Consider the following 7,677-nt stretch of genomic DNA (forward strand, 5'->3'; position numbering starts at 1 on the left):
GACACGGTTATCCTTCAACAAGACAAGAAATTTTAAATACCATTTATACTGAAGTAATTTAAAATAATAGAAATACTATAATTGCGCAAGAAAAACAGAATTACACTCTAATACAAGAACACAAGCCAGATGCTTTGTTGACTGAACCTGTAATGACGCATTATTTAAGACATTTAAATATTAAAAAGAAAAGGGAATTTTTTTTTTTTTACCTTCATATATATTGACGAAAAGCACTCTGATCATTACAATATCCCCATTAGAACAACATCTGCTGTCTATCCCATCAAACAACTGCATAAAACATGGAACAAGCACTCCCTACTACAACATCTCAACACCGACTCTCTACCACCTCTCAACAAGCACTCTCCACTACGACTTCTCGACAAGCACCCTTCACTACAACATCTCAGCAAGCACTGACTACTACGAGTTCTCGACAAGCACTGCCAGTGGAGGCGGCGGAATAATACTCTTTGGCGCAATCTCTGGCGCTGTGGCGCAGTGTAGCCACCTTTCAATGTGTCAGGAAAACAGCCTCAGAAAAAGATAACTAAAATCGAGAAACGACAGGGACTGTGTACATCGAGGCAATAAAAGCAGTTAATTTATAATTTAACGATGGTTGCAGATGCATCTAATGAAATTAATAATAGTTCTACGCTATACGAGTAGTAGGAAGATAGTAAACACACATCCAGATATGTCTGTCATGTTTTGTCGCAGAGTCGTTAATAAAAATAATTTCCTTTCGTAAATACCGACACAGACCTAATTCTGGAACCCTCAATTCACAGAAAAAGCCACAATATTTTTTTTTTTTTTTTTTTTTTTTTTTACTCTTTGCCTCTATTATTGAATTCCTCGACGTATTTTCCTGGTCAAGCGTATTTGCCTCTATTTCTTTAAACAAGAATTTTTCAACGTACATTGATTCGACTTCGTTTAAGAATAACCATGGCCAACGTTCACTACTGGATTGCGGACAGATGTCTTTGTTTCACTTTCCATGTGATATTTTGTGTACTACATACACTGAAGAGCCAAAGAAACTGGTACACCTGCCTAATAGAATGTATGGCCCCCGCGAGCACGCAGAAGTGCCGCAACACGACGTGGCGTGGACTCGACTAATGTCTGAAGTATTTCTGGAAGGAACTGACACCATGAATCCTGCAGTACGAGAGGGTGGAGGCCTCTTCTGAGCAGCACGTTGCTAGGTATCCCAGATATGCTCAATAATGTTCATGTCTGGGGAGTTTGGTGGCCTGCACAAGTGTTTAAAGTCGGAAGAGTATTCCTGGCGCCACTCTGTAGCAATTCTGGAAGTATGGGGTGTCGCATTGTCCTGCTGGAGTTTCCCAAGTCTGTCGGAATGCACAATGGGCATGAATGGATGCATGTGATCATACAGGATGCTTACGTACATGTCACCTGTCGGAGTCGTATCTAGAAGTATCAGGGTCCCATATCACTCCAACTGCACACGCCCCACACCATTACAGACCCTAGCTTGTACAGTCCCCTGCTGATAAGCAGGGTGCATGGATTCATGAGGTTGTCTCCGTACCCGTACACGTTCATCTGCTCGATACAATTTGAAATGAGACTCGTCCGACCAGGCAACATGTTCCCAGTCATTAACTGTGCAATGTCGGTGTTGACGGGCCCAGGCGAGGCGTAAAGCTTTGTGTCGGGAAGTTATCAAGGTTACACGAGTGGGCCTTCGGCTCTGAAAGTACATGTCGGTGATGTTTCGTTGAATGGCTTGAACGCTGAAACTTGTTGATGGTCCAACAATGAAATGTGCAACAATTTGCGGAAGGGGTGCACTTCTGTCACATTGAACTTTTCTCTTCAGTCGTCGTTGGTACCGTTCTTGAGGGATCTTTGTCCAGTAGCAGCGATGTCGGAGATTTGATGTTTTGGCAGATTCCTGATACTGACGGTACACTCGTGAAATGGTCGTATGGTAAAATCCCCTGGGATATGCTGTGTCGAATCGCTCGTGCGCCGACTATAACACCACGTTCAAACTCACTTAAATCTTGATAACTTGGATCTAACAACTGCGCCAGACCCTTGTTGTCTTATAGGTGTTTCCGACCGCAGAGCCGTATTCTGCCTGTTTACATATCTCTGTATTTGAATAGGCATGCCTATATCAGTTTCTTTGGTGCTTCACTGTATTTGATTACAAATGGCTGTTATTTTAAGTCCTTTGTGCAAACGGGGCCAAACGTACAGGGTGAGCACAAAGTCTTGCCCTGATTATAACAACATATTAAAGAATAACCGTTTGACATAATAATTTACATTTGATGCCGTTACAAAGGTTGGTGTTGCTAGTTTTTTTTAAGAGCACTTACGTCAGTAAACCTCAACATGTGCTCCCTTGGTAACTCGGAGAATGTCGAGGCGGTATTCCAGTTCCCGTCAGGTATTTTGTAACATGTGTTCTGTCACAGTACCCACAGCAGCTTGTATCCTAGCCTTCAGTTCGTCGACGTCAGCAGCTGGTGTGACGAAAACTCTGTCCTTGATATAGCCTCCAAAGAAAGTCAAGGGGCGTAATGTCTGGAGAGCGGGGTGGCCAGGGTGTTGGACCGTTCCTTCCAATCCACCGATCCGGAAATGTTTCATCCAAGAAATCACGCACTATCAAAGCCCAGTGGGGGAGGGGGGGGGGGGGGGAGTGCTGCATCTTGCTGGAAAATTATCCATGGTTGATATTCTTCTAACTGTGGGGCAATGAACTGTTGCAAAAACGTCTAAGTAAATGTTAGCGGTAATGGAATTTTCCGCGAAGAAAAACGGTACAAAAACCTTGTTATGCATGAGGCCGCACCAAACATTCACTTTTTCGCTGTCTCGCTGTAACTCTACAGTAGCACGTGGAGACTTTGAACCCCATATACGGACATTATGCCTATTTACGATTCCACTGACATGAAAGGTGGATTCATCGGTAAAGCATGATCGATTTAAGTAATCGTTAGCGCCATCAGTCCTGTTGAGAATCTCAGTTGCAAATCCAGCACTTGTCAGCAAATCATTCGGTTGCAAGGCCTGCACGATTTGCACTTTGTAAGCATGGAACCTAAGCCTTTCATGAAGAATATTCACCACACCTGCTTGCGGTATTTGAAGTTCACGTGATACTTGACGAGTTGCTTTAGACGGACTCCGTTGAAACGATTGCCGAACACGATCAAGAGTTCCATCACTCACACGAGGCTTGCCACTTCGAGGGCGATCTTCAACGCTGCCTGTTTCGTTAAACTTTGCATACCATCGCTTTATTGATTTAATGTCAGGAGGGCTGCGTCCATAAGAAGCCCGAAATTTACGCTGAACGCTGATGGGTGATTTCGTTTCGTGAAACCAAAGCACACATTGCGCTTTCTCCTGCTTCGACGCCATTTCGCCAGCAACGAACGTGACCTAACAGACCGCGCCTGCGTTGTGGAGCACTAGCGCCATCTATTGCTCACAATAACTAGTAACACTAACCTATGTAACGGCATCAAATGTAACTTATTATGTCAAACGGTTATTCTGTTATAAATTTTTATTATCAGGTTAAGACTTTGTGCTCACCCTGTATTTCTTTCGCCAACAGAAGCAAATACTTGCATGTGCAAAACGACGAACACCAGCAATGGGAAAGTAGCTTACTTTTTTTTTCAGTCCATATACACGTAAGACGCCACACAAAGATTTCTTACAATCGGCATCGTCATATTCCAGCTTCGGACGCTACAAAGGCAGTACATAATTTCAGAAACGGTGATACGCTAAATTTAATAAAAAAAAACTAGTAAATAACTGTAATAAAAACTAAACTTAGTCTTACGAAGTGGCAGCAGCGTGTAGATGCTGGAGTTAGGACACTGCATTGCATGTGTTGAATGAAACGTTCTTCCCAGCATAGCTATAATTATACCTACATGAGGCGCCGGACTCGTAGCTTTGATTAAATTGTTAGAGTAAAATTTCATTTGTGAAATAGAATTACAAAATTAACAATAAAATGAAGTATGTGTTGCCAGTGGTGGAATAAAAGGTAAAATACTGAGCGGAGCAGCCTGGTCTGCGCAGTGACGTCACGGTCTCGCTTCGTCCAACAGTCTGCCGGTGAGACAGGCCGCTTTGCAGGGCCCTGACTTTGTCAGCAGCCTTTCTAGCAGCCAGGTGCGCTAGTGTCGCTCAAATTGTCATTTGGTAACAACTTTCACAGCAATGAGTGTCTCGAGTGTATAGGTACACTGTGGTAAAACGTCTCGTTGACATCGAGGATAAATCAAGTTTGCAGAAACAACGACGGAATGGAAATCGGCAGATACATTTTCAAAGTAACCATCTCATCTTTTTTACAGGACAATAATTTTTGTATCACTCTGTAAGAGTCTGAATTCAGTTCTATAGTAAAAATTTTCCACATTCAAGATTCTTGGTCTACTAACACAACAAGTACTGTTCTAATACTACAGAAACTATTCATTTTGTCAAATGCTCAGAAAATCGTTAAGTATTATTAAAATTTATTGACGTCAGAGTAACCTCATCGGTATTTACACTGCTGTCCGCTTCGATTGTGAAGCTCCAGTCCCTTAAATGTAAGGTTGAAATGATACGAAAACCAAAATCAGTGACATAGTCCAAGCATTAACGTCGTGTGCAAAGGAATTGTCATTAACGAAGTAAATTAATTTTAGTTTTCATCAACTAAACTTTTATTTAAAACATTAAACACAAATTACTAAAAAATACATAACTAGCAAACCCAGCAATGTTTCGTAATTGCTAAATATGTATGGGAATTGGATATAAGTTCTAATCTCATTGCCCACCTCTTTATGTCCATCTCCACCTCTCCCCTGTCTCTTCTGTCCACTTCCTCCCCCTCCTCCCCCTCCTCCCCCCTCTCTCTGTCTATCACCTTCTGTTTCCTTCGCCGATCCTCTGTCCATCTCCTGCTCCTACCCCCCCCCCCCCCCGGCTGGGGTGGCCACGAGCGGTTCTAGGCGCTTCAGTCAGGAACCGCGCGACTGCTACGGTCGCAGGTTCGAATCCTGCCTCGGGCATGGATGTGTGCGATGTCCTTAGGTTAGGTTTAAGTAGTTCTAAGTTCTAGGGGACTGATGACCTCAGATGTTAAGTCCCATAGCGCTCAGAGTCATTTGAACCCCCCCCCCCCTCCCCCCCGTCTTTGACCTTGAGGAGCCTTGTTTACTGTTATTGTCAACTAAACCTTGACTGGGCATTGAAGTCGCTTAGAATAAATGGGTAAATCGGTTGGGATCATTGGTATACTGGGTATGAGAGACCTCTTCTGCTGCTGGGTCTATGAGGACAGTAGCTTAATGACAGCAATTCGCACAGTTTTAATCTGCAAACGGGTAGGATTACAAAATTTTGAACGATCCAGATTCCGTAGTAGTATTCTAATCATAAGCGATAAGCGCCAAGGACAATTATTCTGTTTCCTGTTAAAATCAGTTATGAGCAAGAAAACGAAACACCACACAGCAGCGCTTACAATTTTTGTTTAAAATTATATTTATGGAGAAACAGTACATATAGAAAAGACAATTTGTTTAATGGTTTAAATGCCCTGCCATCATAGTTAAAAATGACTGCGGAAAAGAAAATGAATCTGCACAAATCCAACAGTGCAGCATTTTATTTCTCCAAGTCACTTTTAACAGTAAAACCAGTACACGTGTAACCTGTGTCTGTCAAAGCGTTTGTTAGGATAGTATGTAAAAATCTGAATTAAATCGAAGAATTTCTCGAGATTTTTGGTAACAATCTTTTTATGTGTTGTACAGGGTGATTTTTCACCGTTTAAAAACTCTAGGGATTGATCTATCAGATGATATGGAGCAAAAGAGGTCTAATGAACTCACACTACGAGATCAAAAGTATCTGGACACCTGGCTGAAAATGGCTTACATGTTTGTGGCGCCCTACATCGGTAATGCTGGAATTCAATATGTTGTTGGTCCACCCTTAGCCTTGATTACAGCTTCCACTCTCGCACGAGTGCGTTCAATCAGATGCTGGAACGTTTCTTGGAGAATGGCAGCACATTCTTCACGGAGTGCTGCATTGAGCACAAGTATCGATATCGGTCGGTGAGGCCTGGCACGAAGTCCGCGTTCCAAAACGCCCCAAAAGTGTTCTGTGGGATTCAGGTCAGGACTCTGTGCAGTCCAGTCCATTACAGGGATGTTGTTGTGTAACCACGCCGCCACAGGCCATGCATTATGAACAGGTGTTCGATCTTGTTGAAAGATTGCTCTTCAACAGTGGGAAGCAACAAGGTGCTTGAAACATGAATGTAGGTCGGTGCTGTGATAATGCCACGCAAATCAACAAGGAGTGCAAGCCCTCACGATGAAAAACACGACCACACCGTAACACCACCGCCTGCGAATTTTACTGTTGGCACTACACACGCTGGCAGATGACGTTCACCAGGCATTCGCCATATCCACACGCTGCCATCGCCACATTGTGTATCGTTATTCGTTACTCCAAACAACGTTTTTTCACTGTTCAGTCGTCCAATGTTTACGCTTCTTACTCCAAGCGAGGCGCCGTTTTTCATTTACTGGCGTGATGTGTGGATTATGAGCAGCCACTCGACCATGAAATCCAAGTTTTCACACCTCCCGCCTAACTGTCATAGTACTTGCAGTAGATCCTGATGCAGTTTGGAATTCCTGTGTGTTGGTCTGGATAGATGTCTGCCTATTACACATTACGAACCTCTTCTGCTGTCGGCGGTAACTGTCAGTCAACAGACGAGGTCGGACTGTACGCTTATGTGTTGTACGTGTCCCTTCACGTTTCCACTTCACTATCACATCGGAAACAGTGGACCTAGGGATGTTTAGAAGTGGAGAAATCTAGCGTAAAGACGTATGACACAAGTGACATCCAGTCAGCTGACGACGTTCGAAGTCCGTGAATTCCACGGAGCGCCATATTCCACTCTCTCACGATTGACTACAGAGATCGCTAATATGAAAAACGTATGATTTGGGGGTGTCCGGATACTTTTGATCACATAGTGTATGTCCCGAAGTGCCTGGTTTCAATGCTAGAGATCATTTATTCAGTCATACATTGTTACAGAGACTACGGTCTGTACCATGCTGCCACAGTTACAATATGTATGGTTCCCTCCAAGACGTTGGTACTGTTCATCATACGTCATGCCCTAACGCCCTCTCCTGCCATAGTAATTGGTAATGTTGTGTCCGATTCACTTCTCTTGCTGACTCACCTCGTAGTTGATGTGATACTGCGTTGTACACAATGGTTCCGTATTCGAATCGAGAGCTTGCCGACATGATGTTTACTTACGGATAGGGAAATAGCAACGGGTGGCGGGCAGCAAGGTTGTATCAGGAGACCTATCGCTGACAGCAACAACCATAGCATTCAAGGTTTGCAACAGTATTTCGTCGTTTGGCTATGACACGGTCGTTTCAGAAATCAGGGAGTCGTGAAGGATGCACCCGAAATGTATGGACACCAGACATGGAGGTAGATGTGATAAATACTGCGGAAGGCGACTACCGTGTCAGTGCCAGGCAGTTGGGCCGCCAGTACAGGGTAAGCCAGACGACCGTGTGGAACATTCTCCAGCGGATTAGGTGG

Source organism: Schistocerca americana, chromosome 2 (genome assembly GCF_021461395.2).
Source record: "Schistocerca americana isolate TAMUIC-IGC-003095 chromosome 2, iqSchAmer2.1, whole genome shotgun sequence".
Lineage (NCBI taxonomy): Eukaryota > Metazoa > Arthropoda > Insecta > Orthoptera > Acrididae > Schistocerca > Schistocerca americana.